Here is an 18,332-nt window from a genome sequence, read left to right as displayed (position 1 = left end):
GGAATAGATGGCTTATCTAATTGTTTTAAAATGCAAAGAAAATGCAAAGAGGGTTAAAGTTAGCGGGAAGGAGAGTGTGTGTGCGTCTGTGTGTCTGTCTGCGCGTGTGCTTTGTGTGTCTTCGCATAAACCTATACCTGTTGAACCCGCCCACTGTGTTGAAACATGAAGTACATTTATAAGGAAGTAAAGGAAAAACTGGACACTGTCGGTCGAAGAAAAATGTTTCTAAGGTATGTAGCGTAATTCGTATTTTATTACATTTTTTGTAGAAAAGTGTTTTGGAGAAGTTAGGCCATCGCAGAGAGAGGTGATTTATGGGGTAAGACAATCGCAAACGTGTTAATTAAGTTATTACAATACTGATTTCAACTTTCAATAATGATCATTTTAGGTTTCCTTACATTGATGCTGATTCATATTGATCAGCCTAGTCAATATGAATCAATGTTATATTATAGTCTACAGGGCTATGAGGTAGGTAGGGTATGGGAGATTGACTTCACATGATCGTGATTATTGTCTTTGCGCTCTTTCACTTCCCGGAGGAAGACGTGTATCACGTAAACTAGTTTCTTTGGAGAAAAAAATAGTCAATCCGGTAAAAAAAAAAACACCTGCGGTAATGGGCATTGAAACTAAATGTGACCGATTGATTCGGTCTTATGTAGCAGCATTTGAAATTGTTATTTTTCTTCATTTGATAAAATCAGAGACAGAGATACAAAATGGTGTATCATACTCTGCATTTGAGGAACAATGGGAAAGTAATTCTGCTTTGAGAGTTGATAAACCTGAAACACTTTAGCTCCCTTCAGTAACCACGAGCACAACCGTTCCTTGATTTTAACTGGCGGCTTTATTCTGTAGTTTTAGTCAGAATTATCACCTTCCGTGAGAACTATAAAGTAAATGAAAAATACAGTTAAGCACACTCTTACGACCTTATCTTACGAGTGACTTATTAGCTTGGTATAACTCTGAAGTGCTTACATACATAACAGTTTAACCGGCGTTATAACAGGTTCAGATTAACACATGAATAAAGGAACAAATACCTCATTGGCTGGTTATTACAGAAGGGAGGAAATCAAACTTCACACTTATTATTCCTGGCATGAATTCACACTTCATCCTAACATACACTCTTCAACCTTTATGAACTACACCCGATGACATGAAAATGATTGCCTTCCCTCCAAAGGTGTGTTGCTACAATAAGGATCCCCGTTACAACAGTATTAGCTACGTAGTTCCGCTTGTATTATCATTTCCCCGCACAGCGGACACATAAACAATTCAAACAAAAGACAACGACATAACCTGTAAGTCTAACTGTCAGTTACAAACACCACTTTTGAGAAAATGGCCCCTGAATGTTTAGGTGCACCTACTGGAGAGCTCTCCTTTGTCTCCACCCATTCAGCATTGTTCACACCCCCTTAAGCCTTAGCTCCACCCATCTGTTTAAGGATTCACATGTGAGGTCATGTGATAAACAGTGAGTAGTGTAGTAAAGATTAAGACTAAAAGTAGTAGCCTACAATAAGGAACAATTCCAGATCAACAGAAAGTGTCCAGATATAAATATTGTATAAATGTTAGATGATGCTAATTGAGACACTAAACTGATGGGTCATGTGATAGAAATGCTATACCCCCCAGCCACATCTAGCAACGTGGATGGGTCATGTGATAGAAATGCTATACCCCCCAGCCACATCTAGCAACGTGGATGGGTCATGTGATAGAAATGCTATACCCCCCAGCCACATCTAGCAACGTGGATGGGTCTCTACAGAAGGCAGAAACTGTACAGACAAATGGTTACTGACATAGTAGCAATATCAGAAATATATAGTGTCAAAATAAATGATATAAATAACAAGTGTCAATGTAGAGAAATAACTACATAATATACAGTATGTACAAGAACCATATCAATACCCATACCAGTGATACAGTATGTAGAAGATGTTAGATTAATCTTTATTAATTATTGATTAAGGGGACCTTAAGATTCATATGTTTTGCTGCAGGCCTTTGAATAGATACTGTTGCTATGTGTCTAAAATGCTGCAGCTATACATTGCACAAGCATCTATATTAGTCTTTGTGGTTAAGCTCTGGCTGTTGTGAGAGTGGGCTTGCAGGCTGGGTCTGAGTCAGACTGAAACTAGATAAAGAGAAGTAACCACTGTCTGGTTTTGACATGTTGATCTTGTGTGACAGTGGACAATGCTAATGAATTCACAGAAGCTACTGTACCAGGTTACCTTATAAGGAAACCTCAGCTTATTGATACACACACACATTGACGTAGGTGATCATACCACCAGGGAGTGATCATGGGGATATAGTCTATATAGTTAACCAGCCCTTTGGTTGGTTGATACACACACACATTGACGTAGGTGATCATACCACCAGGGAGTGATCATGGGGATATAGTCTATATAGTTAACCAGCCCTTTGGTTGGTTGCAGAAACATACATGCTATGGTTCCATTGTCAACGTCTGTCTTCAGTTGCATTAGTAAAGGTTTGATTGATTTACTTAGATAAGTTATTGGATAGGTTATATGATGGTGACCCCTGTCACTGTGCTGTTCTTCACAACACCAGCAATCTCAGACAAAATGTTCACTCTGATCTTTCTGAAGCGCTGTTTGATGAGGCCGAAGGGTTAGAATGAAATACCTGTCAGCTATTTTAACAGTCTGTAATGTCTACTTGGTAAATGTTTATAATGTCGACTACCGTCTTTCAATGTAAACTGTAAAGTCGATGTCTGTACTGTCTTTTAGTTAGTTGTGTTTGGACCCCAGGTGTTATGGAGTCAGCTAATGGGGATCCAACCAGGTAGACTAGCTGTTGTTATGGAGTCAGGGGATCCAACCAGGTAGACTAGCTGTTGTTATGGAGTCAGGGATCCAACCAGGTAGACTAGCTGTTGTTATGGAGTCAGGGGATCCAACCAGGTAGACTAGCTGTTGTTATGGAGTCAGGGGATCCAACCAGGTAGACTAGCTGTTGTTATGGAGTCAGGGGATCCAACCAGGTAGACTAGCTGTTGTTATGGAGTCAGGGGATCCAACCAGGTAGACTAGGAGTCAGGGGATCCAACCAGGTAGACTCTGTTGTTATGGAGTCAGGGGATCCAACCAGGTAGACTAGCTGTTGTTATGGAGTCAGGGGATCCAACCAGGTAGACTAGCTGTTGTTATGGAGTCAGGGGATCCAACCAGGTAGACTAGCTGTTGTTATGGAGTCAGGGGATCCAACCAGGTAGACTAGCTGTTGTTATGGAGTCAGGGGATCCAACCAGGTAGACTAGCTGTTGTTATGGAGTCAGGGATCCAACCAGGTAGACTAGCTGTTGTTATGGAGTCAGGGGATCCAACCAGGTAGACTAGCTGTTGTTATGGAGTCAGGGTTGTTATCCAACCAGGTAGACTAGCTGTTGTTATGGAGTCAGGGGATCCAACCAGGTAGACTAGCTGTTGTTATGGAGTCAGGGGATCCAACCAGGTAGACTAGCAGTTGTTATGGAGTCAGGGGATCCAACCAGGTAGATAAGCAGTTGTTATGGAGTCAGGGGATCCAACCAGGTAGATAAGCTGTTGTTATGGAGTCAGGGGATCCAACCAGGTAGATAAGCTGTTGTTATGGAGTCAGGGGATCCAACCAGGTAGATAAGCTGTTGTTATGGAGTCAGGGGATCCAACCAGGTAGATAAGCTGTTGTTATGGAGTCAGGGGATCCAACCAGGTAGATAAGCTGTTGTTATGGAGTCAGGGGATGGTAGATAAGCTGTTGTTATGGAGTCAGGGGATCAACCAGGAGTCAGGGGATCCAACCAGGTAGATAAGCTGTTGTTATGGAGTCAGGGATCCAACCAGGGATAAGCTGTTGTTATCCAACCAGGTAGATAAGCTGTTGTTATGGAGTCAGGGGATCCAACCAGGTAGATAAGCTGTTGTTATGGAATCAGGGGATCCAACCAGGTAGATAAGCTGTTGTAAGGGAATACAAAAATTGGACAAAAATTAATGGGAAGTCATTGGCATCGGACAAACCATATACACATTGTCCAATACCACCCAATTCGGCGTTGATTCATGCAAAGTGTATTGCAAATGCCATATGGCAATTGCCAGTTTTAACACTATAAAAATTCAACAGGTGGTGAATCCGCTCCACCATGGTTTTTCATATTGGAAATGTAACCCAAGTCAACGTCCAAAAGCAAAATTTTGAAAAAATGATTTTTCTGTCAAAAACTTATCACCCCTTAAAAAAGTGCTTTCTGGACCGTTTTTCGAAATTCTTTAGATTTTTTTTGTCAATTACACACGTATAATAACTGTATCAACATACTTTAGTTGTATTTTATTATCATATTTATGATAGCAATATGATTTGTCCATTTACAATATGATTTCATAGGAAGTCAAAAGTCAAAGTCAAAAGTCACTTTTTTTGGGGCCAAATGCCATAAGAAATTTGACATGCTCAAAAATCCTGCAGAAATGCAAAATTGACTGGCCTGATGAACTCGGGATGGCCGGGCAGTGATAGTTGTTCCTTTCCATCACTCGTTGTGTTGATTTCATCATGTCCATTTGGTGATGTTTTTTTCACTATAGAATCAAATTGCAAATGCATGTGCATTTGCAATATGTTTCAATGGGCATTTACCATATGAAATTTGACATGCTCAAAAATGCAAAATTGACTGGCCTGATGAACACAGGATGGCCGAGCAGTGATAGTTGTACCTTTCCATCACTCGTTGTGTTGATTTCATCATGTCCATTTGTTTATGTTTTCTCACTTTTGCAAAGTCACTGTGCATTTGCAATATGGTTCAATGGGCAGGTACCATCACGAATTTGTCATGCTATAAAAATCCTGCAGGAATGTGAAATTGACTTGCCCGATGATCTCGGGATGGCTGGGCAGTGATTCTGGTTCATCTCATTGGCTCGTTTGGGTTGATTTCAGAATGTCACTTTGGTGATGGTACCTCACTGTTTAAACATATTGCAAATGGACAAGAGTCACCAGCAAGTCACTGTCCATCAGTCAATTAGATATCATTCTGACACCAAACTGATACAAACTGACACTAAACCCACTTTTTCCAACTCGTTTAGTAGCCAACTATCACATACTTCAGAGCTGGCCCAAAATTCACAACGCCTTCGGTTCAAACCATTAAAAAAAACATAAAACACGTAGTTACATTCTAGCTGCGGGTCCATTACGTGTAGGCCTAGCTGAGGCGACCCCGAATCCCAAGTTTCGGCTCAATCGGTCATTTGGTGTCCGAGCAAAACCCTAATTGGTGCTGAAAATCCACTTTTTTCCATGACTTGCTACGGGGTCCTTGAATGAGCTATCGGACAGAAACGTTGGGGTCTGTCTATATGGTCAGAGACGGCCGCAATGCACCTAGTCTTGCGACTCTGGGACATTTCTAAATGTCGTCATTTTCGCGATGCAAAAATGAATTGAAATCATTGCAAATGTACGAGGCTGTTTCTCGGTCCGAGAACCTTCTAGAGCCACGTAACTCACCACGCACTATCGACCGGAGGTCTAGAACAGGATACTAAAGTTTCGGAACTCTAGGTCCGACGGTTCTTTAAAAGTTCCAACAAGGTTAACTAATGCAGGCAGTGTATGTCTCTACGCACCCCAATGGGTCCCTACTTCCAAGCTGTGTGTGTGTGTGATTTAGTTTTCCTTTGAAATTTTACGGGACAAATGACTCATTTACAGTTCATGGGGGTTGCCTAATCACATATATGAAGTTTTGGAAAGATCTGACTTTTTTAACCCCTCAAAACAGCCCAAGAGACACCAATTATGGCACTTCCGGTTGGCACAGGAAGCTATAAGTCAACACATATCCTCACTGGGGTATGCTTTTACAGAATCCTGAGTTTTAAGTCCTTACGTTAAGAACTGACTGATTTACACAGGGTTGAATGCACTATGTCTATCAAACTGCAGGCCAGTTTAACCACTTCCGGTTGGTCCAGGAAGCTTAGAATCGACACAAGTAGACCTCATAGTGGTCTGATGGACTGTCATAGAAGACAGGTTCATAAGGCATTCATAACCCACATAGGCTTCAGGTTGAATTTAGGGGTATTCCTATGGGGAGAGAAGTCAATGCAAACTCTTTGAAGTAAACACCTTCTTTTAACTACCACACGGTCAAGGTTAGGCTTGCACGGATCGGGAGGACCTTAGGAACGTACCTGAGGTCGAATTGTGCTTCTCACCCTAACGGTTCTCTCTCTGTCACCCAAAAGCAAATGACATTGAGGGCCAGCCTTCATTTTGGGCCTACTTTTCTCATGGTCGCTGTGCTCAGACCGAGCGAGCTACGGTCAAGTGGGGCATCTTGTTGAACTCGGCACGGCCTAGAGAATATGGAAATGCCATTTTAGGCTTTGTGTGTCTTTAAGCACCGCACTTTGTCACTCCATCCTTGCTGTGTTTGTGTTTCTGTGTGTGTGTGTGTGTGTGAGAGAGAGCTTTTCTTTGACATCTGTTGGGAGAAATGACTGACTTACAGTTTATGGGGGTTGCCTAATCACACATATGAAGTTTTGAAAAGATCTGACCTTTTTAACCCTTGGAAACTGACACTGTGACACCATTTAAGGCACTTCCGGTTGGCACAGGAAGCTATAAATAAACTCATATCCTGATTGGGGTATGCCTTTACAGAATCCTGAGTTTTAAGTCTTTACGTTAAGAACTGAGTTATTTACGGAGGGTTTAGTGAGTGTGTGTTATTTCAGAAAATCACAGAAATCTCGCAGAGCTCCGCAGCACACTTTAAAAAGATTCGTAAGAACACCCTGCAACTGGATCTGTAACCGCCGTTGTACGGTTTCTCTTAAATTACGATAGATAAATGGCTGGTTCTTTTTTTATTGACACCGGAGGCTCCTTGACTTTGACATGAAGTGGAAAAATAATTTCTCTATTTTCATTTTGGACCTTTAATCCCAGATAAATGGCCATAACTCAAAAAACGTTGATGCCTAGACGCCATCTTGTTCGGGGCCAACTGCCCATTATGCCAAACCTACGCTCACCGAGTTTCGGCTTCAAAATATTTTCCGTTTTCCGTTTTGTCCAGTAGCAATATGATTGCTTATGCCCTCTTGTGGGATTTTCAAGGACAGCGGAAAAATGACCAAAATCTTATTATTTTTGTAAAACGGAAACCGAATGTCCGACAAAGTTCATTTGATGACTTCCTGGTAGGTCCGGCCCTGCCGCTCGGTCCGACGCCGTCCGCAAATTTTACAAACGATTTCGGACGTCTAGTAAGGGACCGTACATTTGCAATATGGACTTTCTCACTAACCATACAGCAACTGCCGAAATCTTCCCTTAAGGTATGTTATGGAATCAGGGGATCCAACCAGGAAGACTATGGAGTCAGGGGATCCAACCAGGTAGACTAGCTGTTGTTATGGAGTCAGGGATCCAACCAGGTAGACTAGCTGTTGTTATGGAATCAGGGGATCTCAACCAGGAAGACTATGGAGTCAGGGGATCCAACCAGGTAGACTAGCTGTTGTTATGGAGTCAGGGGGTAGACTAGCTGTTGTTATGGACTCAAGGGATCAACCAGGTAGACTAGCTGTTGTTAGGTAGGGGATCTAGACTGCTGTTGTTATGGACTCAAGGGATCCAACCAGGTAGACTAGCTGTTGTTATGGAGTCAGCTAGTGGGGATCCAACCAGGTAGACTAGCTGTTGTTATGGAGTCAGCTAGTGGGGATCCAAATCAAATTAATAATATTGGACTGTGTATGTTTAAATGCAACAAGAAGTATCTGAACTCTGACCTCCGACAATAAAAGTGTTGTCATTGTTAATGGTTCTTCAATGTTCAGACATATTGTTCTGTTATTTCTTATTGTAGCTGAGTGAGCTGACTTACATCTAAAACAAGTCTCTCTGGGGAGAGAAAGGAGGGGACTACTGCCTCTAAAATGAGTCTCTCCGGGGAGACAGAGGAGGGGACCACTGCCTCTAAAATGAGTCTCTCTGGGGAGACAGAGGAGGGGACCACTGCCTCTAAAATGAGTCTCTCTGGGGAGACAGAGGAGGGGACCACTGCCTCTAAAATGAGTCTCTCTGGGGAGACAGAGGAGGGGACCACTGCCTCTAAAATGAGTCTCTCCGGGGAGAGAGAGGAGGGGACTACTGCCTCTAAAATGACTCAAGACACCAGTTCAAAGAGGTAAGAGATGAATTGCAAAATATACATTGCTATTAAAAAAATCTAACTAATGAAAAGTGATCCCAAATTACATGGAATGTAGATCTACATAATTAATTTAAAAGGCCAAACATGGATTTACCAATTGCAGACTGTAGCTTTAAAAGAAACATCAGGACTTCTAGAAGTTCCATTATACAGTTGTTAAAATGAAGTAGATGAGGTATTAATGTGATATTGATGAGGTGATCTGTCTCCCTGTTTTGTTCAGTGTCCAGAAGCCCAGAGCAGAGTCACCTACAACCAGCCTGCTATCAATGAAGAGTGATCAGCCACCTGCTTTCAGCCAGGAACCATTGCCAGATGACAATAATGAAGTGGAGAATTTGGACAGTGAGGATGCATTAAAGATCACACACAACCTTCTGGACAGAAGAAGTAATACTGTGTTTCATATAATATTACAAAGAATGGTACAAAGGCCATTATAAAACACACAAACTTACGAGTCCCAACTCTCATTGTTTTCCTACAGGTCAAACTCTGCTGACAGTCCAACAAGACATCAAGGCTAAACTGAAACACAAGTATCTACACATATCTGAAGGAATTGGACACCATGGAAACCAAAGTCTGTTCAAGGACATCTACACAGAGCTCTACATCACAGAGGGTGGAAGTGGAGGGCTCAATAATGAACATGAGGTTAGACAGATAGAGATGGCATCCAAGAAACGAACCACACAAGAGACACCAATCAAATGCAACGACATCTTCAAGCCTTTACCTGGACAAGACAAACCAATCAGAACTGTGCTGACAAAAGGAATCGCTGGTGTTGGAAAAACAGTCTCTGTGCAGAAGGTCGTCCTTGACTGGGCAGAGGGAAAAGCAAATCAGGACGTTCATTTCATGTTTCCTCTTCCTTTCCGTGATCTGAACCTGAAAAAGGACCAATACAGTCTGATGCAACTTCTTTCCCACTACTTCTCAGAGCTGAAAGAGATTGACAGCATTGAAGATGGTGAAACCAAAACTGTTTTCATTTTTGATGGTCTGGATGAGTGTCGACTTCCTCTAGACTTCAAAAACAATGAGAAATGCTGTGATGTCACGAAGCCAACCTCAGTGGACGTGCTGCTGACAAACCTCATCAAGGGGAATCTGCTTCCCTCTGCTCTCCTCTGGATAACCACACGACCTGCAGCAGCCAATCAGATCCCTCCTGAGTGTGTTGACCAGGTGACTGAGGTACGAGGGTTCAATGATCCACAGAAGAAGGAGTACTTCAGGAAGAAAATCACAGATCAGAATCTGGCCAATGAAATCATCAAACACATGAAGACATCAAGGAGCCTCCACATCATGTGCCACATGCCAGTGTTCTGTTGGATATCAGCCACTGTCCTTGAGATGATGCTGAAAGAGGCAGAGAAGGATGAAGTCCCCAAAACTCTGACCCAGATGTACTCACACTTCATACTCATCCAAATCATTGCGAAAAACAAGAAGTACAACAAAGCCACAGAGACAAACCCAAAGGAACTGTCTCAGTCAGACAAAGAGATGATCCTGAAACTGGCTAAACTTGCTTTCCAACAGCTGCAGAAGGGCAACCTGATCTTCTATGAGGAGGACCTGAGAGAGTGTGGCCTTGATGTCACAGAGGCATCAGAGTACTCAGCATTGTGTACAGAGATCTTTAAAGAAGAATCTGGGCTGTACCAAGACAAGGTCTACAGCTTTGTGCATCTGAGCATTCAGGAGTTTCTAGCAGCAGTGCATGCTTTAGAATCTTGTCTGGACAAGAAGGAAAATGTTTTCTCCCCCACTAGTGATGATGAAGAGAAGGAGTCAATCCAGTTGTCTGACTTACACAGGAGAGCAGTGGACCAGGCCTTGAAGAGTGAGAATGGACACCTGGACCTGTTCCTCCGCTTCCTTCTGGGTCTCTCACTGGAGTCCAATCAGAATCTGTTACGAGGCCTTCTGACACAGACAGGAAGTACAACACAGACCAATGAGGAAGCAGTTAAGAGAACAGTCAGGTACCTTTCAGACAACATCAAGGAGGAATCCTCACCAGAAAGGATCATCAACTTGTTCCACTGCCTGAATGAACTTGGTGCCAACTCTCTTGTTGAAGACATGCAGACCTCACTGCGTTCAGGAACTCTTTCAGAAACAAGACTAAAACCTGACCAATGTTCAGCCCTGGCCTACCTGTTACTGATGTCAGAGGAGGTGCTGGAGGAGTTTGACCTGAAGACATACAACACATCAGAGAAAGGTTATCAGAGGTTGCTGCCGGTAGTGAAAACCTGCAAGAGAGCACTGTAAGTTCTGTTATTGAGTTGATGTTTACAGTGTCATTATAACGCAGGATTTGTATATCTAACAGATTATCTCGTCTCTCTAGACTGGATCACTGTGAACTCGCAAATAAATCCTGTGAGACTCTGACCTCAGTTCTGCAGACACCAAACTCTCCCCTGAGAGAACTGGACATCAGCTACAATAGCCTGGGAAACAGAGGAGTGGAGCTGCTCTGTGATGGACTAACCAGTCCACTCTGCAACATACAGACACTAGTGTGAGTTAAATATCTTGACTGAGTTAATGTTTTTAACATGGGTTAATCATGTCCTTCTGTGATTGTCTTAATGCATCTCACTATTGTTAAAGCTTTGCATATTTAACAGTGTATCGACATATCTCCTCTCTCCAGACTGGCTGACTGTTACCTCACATATGAATCCTGTGAGACTCTGGCCTCAGCTCTGCAGACACCAAACTCCCCCCTGAGAGAACTGGACCTCAGCAACAATGACCTGGGAGACAGAGGAGTGGAGCTGCTCTGTGATGGACTAACCAGTCCACTCTGCAACATACAGACACTAGTGTGAGTTAAATATCTTCAGTATCCACTGTCTTTATAGTGTTTATATATTTGTAGTAATTATGTTTTTAACATTATTTGAACATCTTCTTTAATATACAGAAACATTCATCAAATGTGATAAATATATGACACTAAAGTTAAATATCTTGACTGAGTTTGTATGTTTTTAACATTGGTTGATCATGTCTAGTGTACCCGAGATGGCATAGCAGTTCAGACGTCTTTTGTCCTCGTCTTGTCGTGTCCTGTATATATATATATTTACAACTTTTTTTCACATACATTTTATTTTTATTTTCCATCAACTCATCTTCAAAACACTCTCCTGCAACCCGCCTCACCAATTTATATTTATAAATAAGTATTATTTACCTCAAATCTGCAATCCTCCAAGAAGCTAGCCAGAAGCTAGCCAGAAGCTCCAAGAAGCTAGCCAGAAACTAACCAGAAGCTAGCCAGGAGCTAGCTAGAAGCTAATCAGAAGCTAGTTCAGAAGCTAGTTAGCTTCTTTACTGGCAAATCGTTAGTATTCAGCTAACCACGGTTTGTGGTCATCAGCTATCCTTTAGCTCGAAAATCTATCGGCAGTTTTTGTACGGCGCGGCTCGGAACGGAACATACCGGACCAATTTTTCTCTCCATGTCCTTGGATTTCGGCTTCTCTCTGGACATTCATTCCCGGATCTCACAGCTGGCTGGCTGCTGTCCGTGTGTCTGTCTGCTCTCGTCGATTCCGGAGCAAGCATCGCTCCGTCAGTCGCTCCTGAGCTCCGTCAATCACTCCTGGGCTGCAGTCACCTATCCGGACCCGTTTTACCGCCTACGCGGAGCCCCACCGGGCCTTCACAACTGGACTGCCGACGTTATCTACCCGAAGGAGATCCGGCTGGCTCCTCCGTCGCGACGTTACCTGAACGCCCATCTGCGGCCTGCTAACCGTTAGCTGTCTTACCGGCTGCTCTCAGAATAGACAATCGGACAATTTATTTATTTTTATTATTATTATGTTTCTTCTTGGGCCTCTATAACTATATCTATTGTTTTTATTTTATTTTTGTTGTTGTGTGATTTGGACTAATCCCCTCTACCACACGGAACCCCACTAATCTACTGACGGAACGCAAGAGGTGGCTAACAACAGACCTCCATCCTATGCTAGCTTGCTACCGATGTCCTGGCTAGCTGTCTAAATCGCCGTGACCCCCAAACCAACCACTCCACTCACTCGACTAAGGATGCCTCTCCTTAATGTCAATATGTCTTGTCCATTGCTGTTCTGGTTAGTGTTTATTGGCTTATTTCACTGTAGAGCCTCTAGTCCTGCTCACTATACCTTATCCAATTTATTAGTTCCACCACCCACACATGCAATGACATCTCCTGGTTTCAATGATGTTTCTAGAGACAATATCTCTCTCTTCATCACTCAATACCTAGGTTTACCTCCACTGTATTCACATCCTACCATACCTTTGTCTGTACATTATACCTTGATGCTATTTTATCGCCCCCAGAAACCTCCTTTTACTCTCTGTTCCAGACGTTCTAGACGACCAATTCTTATTGCTTTTAGCCGTACCCTTATTCTTCTCCTCCTATGTTCCTCTGGCGATGTAGAGGTGAATCCAGGCCCTGCAGTGCCTAGCTCCACTCCTATTCCCCAGGCGCTCTCTTTTGATGACTTCTGTAACCGTAATAGCCTTGGTTTCATGCATGTTAACATTAGAAGCCTCCTCCCTAAGTTTGTTCTATTCACTGCTTTCGCACACTCTGCCAACCCGGATGTTCTCGCTGTGTCTGAATCCTGTCTTAGGAAGACCACCAAAAATTCTGACATTTTAATTCCAAATTACAACATTTTCAGACAAGATAGAACTGCCAAAGGGGGCGGTGTTGCAATCTACTGCAAATATAGCCTGCAGAGTTCTGTCCTACTATCCAGGTCTGTACCCAAACAATTTGAACTTCTACTTTTAAAAATCCACCTCTCTAAAAACAAGTCTCTCACCGTTGCCGCCTGCTATAGACCACCCTCTGCCCCCAGCTGTGCTCTGGACACCATATGTGAACTGATTGCCCCCCATCTATCTTCAGAGCTCGTGCTGCTAGGCGACCTAAACCGGAACATGCTTAACACCCCAGCCATTCTACAATCTAAACTTGATGCCCTCAATCTCACTCAAATTATCAATGAACCTACCAGGTACCCTCCCAAAGCCTTAAACACGGGCACCCTCATAGATATCATCCTAACCAACTTCCCCTCTAAATACACCTCTGCTGTCCTCAACCAAAATCTCAGCGATCACTGCCTCATTGCCTGCATCCGTAATGGGTCAGCGGTCAAACGACCTCCACTCATCACTGTAAAACGCTCCCTGAAACACTTCAGCGAGCAGGCCTTTCTAATCGACCTGGCCGGGGTATCCTGGAAGGATATTGATCTCATCCCGTCAGTAGAGGATGCCTGGATATTTTTTTAAAATGCCTTCCTAACCATCTTAAATAAATATGCCCCATTCAAGAAATTTAGAATCAGGAACAGATATAGCCCTTGGTTTTCCCCAGAACTGACTGCCCTTAACCAACACAAAAACATCCTATGGCGTTCTGCATTAGCATCGAACAGCCCCCGTGATATGCAGCTGTTCAGGGAAGCTAGAAACCGTTATACACAGGCAGTTAGAAAAGCCAAGGCTAGCTTTTTCAAGCAGAAATTTGCTTCCTGTAACACTAACTCAAAAAAGTTCTGGGACACTGTAAAGTCCATGGAGAATAAGAACACCTCCTCCCAGCTGCCCACTGCACTGAAGATAGGAAACACTGTCACCACTGATAAATCCACCATAATTGAGAATTTCAATAAGCATTTTTCTACGGCTGGCCATGCTTTCCACCTGGCTACGCCTACCCCGGTCAACAGCACTGCACCCCCCACAGCAACTCGCCCAAGCCTTCCCCATTTCTCCTTCTCCCAAATCCATTCAGCTGATGTTCTGAAAGAGCTGAAAAATCTGGACCCCTACAAATCAGCCGGGCTAGACAATCTGGACCCTTTCTTTCTAAAATTATCTTCCGAAATTGTTGCCACCCCTATTACTAGCCTGTTCAACCTCTCTTTCGTGTCGTCTGAGATTCCCAAAGATTGGAAAGCAGCTGCGGTCATCCCCCTCTTCAAAGGGGGGGACACTCTTGACCCAAACTGCTACAGACCTATATCTATCCTACCATGCCTTTCTAAGGTCTTCGAAAGCCAAGTCAACAAACAGATTACCGACCATTTCGAATCTCACCATACCTTCTCTGCTATGCAATCTGGTTTCAGAGCTGGTCATGGGTGCACCTCAGCCACGCTCAAGGTCCTAAACGATATCTTAACCGCCATCGATAAGAAACATTACTGAGCAGCCGTATTCATTGATCTGGCCAAGGATTTCGACTCTGTCAACCACCACATCCTCATCGGCAGATTCGACAGCCTTGGTTTCTCAAATGATTGCCTCGCCTGGTTCACCAACTACTTCTCTGATAGAGTTCAGTGTGTCAAATCGGAGGGTCTGCTGTCCGGACCTCTGGCAGTCTCTATGGGGGTGCCACAGGGTTCAATTCTTGGACCGACTCTCTTCTCTGTATACATCAATTGAGGTCGCTCTTGCTGCTGGTGAGTCCCTGATCCACCTCTACGCAGACGACACCATTCTGTATACTTCCGGCCCTTCTTTGGACACTGTGTTAACAACCCTCCAGGCAAGCTTCAATGCCATACAACTCTCCTTCCGTGGCCTCCAATTGCTCTTAAATACAAGTAAAACTAAATGCATGCTCTTCAACCGATCGCTACCTGCACCTACCCGCCTGTCCAACATCACTACTCTGGACGGCTCTGACTTAGAATACGTGGACAACTACAAATACTTAGGTGTCTGGTTAGACTGTAAACTCTCCTTCCAGACCCATATCAAACATCTCCAATCCAAAGTTAAATCTAGAATTGGCTTCCTATTTCGCAACAAAGCATCCTTCACTCATGCTGCCAAACATACCCTTGTAAAACTGACCATCCTACCAATCCTCGACTTTGGCGATGTCATTTACAAAATAGCCTCCAATACCCTACTCAACAAATTGGATGCAGTCTATCATAGTGCAATCCGTTTTGTCACCAAAGCCCCATATACTACCCACCATTGCGACCTGTACGCTCTCGTTGGCTGGCCCTCGTTTCATACTCGTCGCCAAACCCACTGGCTCCATGTCATCTACAAGACCCTGCTAGGTAAAGTCCCCCCTTATCTCAGCTCGCTGGTCACCATAGCATCTCCCACCTGTAGCACGCGCTCCAGCAGGTATATCTCTCTAGTCACCCCCAAAACCAATTCTTTCTTTGGCCGCCTCTCCTTCCAGTTCTCTGCTACCAATGACTGGAACGAACTACAAAAATCTCTGAAACTGGAAACACTTATCTCCCTCACTAGCTTTAAGCACCAACTGTCAGAGCATCTTACAGATTACTGCACCTGTACATAGCCCACCTATAATTTAGCCCAAACAACTACCTCTTTCCCAACTGTATTTAATTAATTTATTTATTTTGCTCCTTTGCACCCCATTATTTTTATTTCTACTTTGCACTTTCTTCCATTGCAAAACTACCATTCCAGTGTTTTACTTGCTATATTGTATTTACTTTGCCACCATGGCCTTTTTTGCCTTTACCTCCCTTCTCACCTAATTTGCTCACATTGTATATAGACTTGTTTATACTGTATTATTGACTGTATGTTTGTTTTACTCCATGTGTAACTCTGTGTCGTTGTATCTGTCGAACTGCTTTGCTTTATCTTGGCCAGGTCGCAATTGTAAATGAGAACTTGTTCTCAACTTGCCTACCTGGTTAAATAAAGGTGAAATATATATATATTTTTTAAATGTCCTTCTGTTATTGTCTTAATGCATCTCATTTTCTTAAAACTTTGCAGATTTAACAGTGTATCACCATATCTCCTCTTTCCAGACTGGTTGACTGTACAATCACATATGAATCCTGTGAGACTCTGGCCTCAGCTCTGCAGACACCAAACTCCCCCCTGAGAGAACTGGACCTCAGCTACAATGACCTGGGAGACAGAGGAGTGGAGCTGCTCTGTGATGGACTAACCAGTCCACTCTGCAACATACAGACACTAGTGTGAGTTAAATATCTTCAGTATGAGTTATTATGTGGATGTTTTAAACATGTGTTAATCATGTGATCTACTCCCATCTAGTCTGGGTCAGTGTGGTCTGACAGAGGGTTGCTGTTCAGATCTGGCCTCAGTCCTGAGTTCACCCAACTCACAACTGAAACAACTGGAGCTGAGAGACAATGACCTGCAGGACTCAGGAGTTACACTGCTGTCTGCTGGACTGAAGGATCCAGACTGTAAACTACACACACTGGGGTAAGTACAGCTGTTTCAGTCAGGTTGGTACTGAGCTGAGTTACACTGCTGTCTGCTGGACTGAAGGATCCAGACTGTAAACTACACACACTGGGGTAAGTACAGCTGTTTCAGTCAGGTTGGTACTGAGCTGAGTTACACTGCTGTCTGCTGGACTGGAGGATCCAGACTGTAAACTACACACACTGGGGTAACTACAGCTGTTTCAGTCAGGTTGGTACTGAGCTGAGTTACACTGCTGTCTGCTGGACTGGAGGATCCAGACTGTAAACTACACACACTGGGGTAACTACAGCTGTTTCAGTCAGGTTGGTACTGAGCTGAGTTACACTGCTGTCTGCTGGACTGGAGGATCCGGACTGTAAACTACACACACTGGGGTAAGTACAGCTGTTTCAGTAGGTCGATACTGAGCTGAGTTACACTGCTGTCTGCTGGACTGGAGGATCCAGACTGTAAACTACACACACTGGGGTAAGTACAGCTGTTTCAGTAGGTCGATACTGAGCTGAGTTACACTGCTGTCTGCTGGACTGAAGGATCCAGACTATAAACTACACACACTGGGGTAAGTACAGCTGTTTCAGTCAGGTCGGAACTGAGCTGAGTTACACTGCTGTCTGCTGGACTGAAGGATCCAGACTGTAAACTACACACACTGGGGTAAGTACAGCTGTTTCAGTCAGGTTGGTACTGAGCTGAGTTACACTGCTGTCTGCTGGACTGGAGGATCCAGACTGTAAACACACACTGGGGTAAGTACAGCTGTTTCAGTAGGTCGGTACTGAGCTGAGTTACACGGCTGTCTGCTGGACTGGAGGATCCGGACTGTAAACACACACTGGGGTAAGTACAGCTGTTTCAGTCAGGTTGGTACTGAGCTGAGTTACACTGCTGTCTGCTGGATGAATATCTGTAAACTACTGCATGGGGTAACTACAGCTGCTGTCAGGTGGTACTGAGCTGAGTTACTGCTGTCTGCTGGAGAAGATCCAGACTGTAAACTACACACACTGGGGTAAGTACAGCTGTTTCAGTCAGGTTGGTACTGAGCTGAGTTACACTGCTGTCTGTAAAATGAAGGATCCAGACTGTAAACTAAACACTGGGGTAAGTAAGCTGTTTCAGTCAGGTTGGTAATGAGCTGAGTTACACTGCTGTCTGCTGGACTGGAGGATCCAGACTGTAAAACTGTACACTGGGGTAAGTACAGCTGTTTCCTGTCAGGTTGGTACTGAGCTGAGTTACACTGCTGTCTGCTGGACTGGAGGATCCGGACTGTAAACACACACTGGGGTAAGTACAGCTGCTTCAGTCAGGTCGGTACTGAGCTGTGAAATAAATACTCTGAAAATCTAATATTTCATCACAATGTTTGTGTCATGGACAAATGGATGGGTGTCCTACAAGATGATTGACAACAGCACACCAACCTGACATCTGTTGTGTCTCTCTGTAGGCTGTCTGGCTGTCTGGTCACAGAGGAGGGCTGTACTGCTCTGTCTTCAGCTCTGAGATCAAACCCTCCCACCTGAAAGAGCTGGACCTGAGCTACAATCACCCAGGAGACTCTGCAGGGGGACTGCTTTCAGCTGCTCTGGTGGATCCCACATATAAACTGATGAAGCTGAAGTAAGTCAGAATAGATGTCCTAATAGTGTGAGCAGCGGTTGTGTCATACAGGTGCAGTACCATGTCTCTAGTGAGCCCTGATTGGAATTACCTGTCA

The 18,332-nt window shown here is 43.8% G+C and overlaps 1 pseudogene; it reads left to right on the top strand.

Moving 5' to 3' along the window:
- The window catches only part of LOC127926136 (NACHT, LRR and PYD domains-containing protein 3-like), a 28,980-nt pseudogene continuing 10,648 nt past the window's right edge, over positions 1–18,332 (top strand).

This window comes from Oncorhynchus keta, unplaced genomic scaffold (genome assembly GCF_023373465.1).
Source record: "Oncorhynchus keta strain PuntledgeMale-10-30-2019 unplaced genomic scaffold, Oket_V2 Un_contig_6966_pilon_pilon, whole genome shotgun sequence".
Lineage (NCBI taxonomy): Eukaryota > Metazoa > Chordata > Actinopteri > Salmoniformes > Salmonidae > Oncorhynchus > Oncorhynchus keta.
This window is presented reverse-complemented; position numbering and strand designations above follow the sequence as displayed.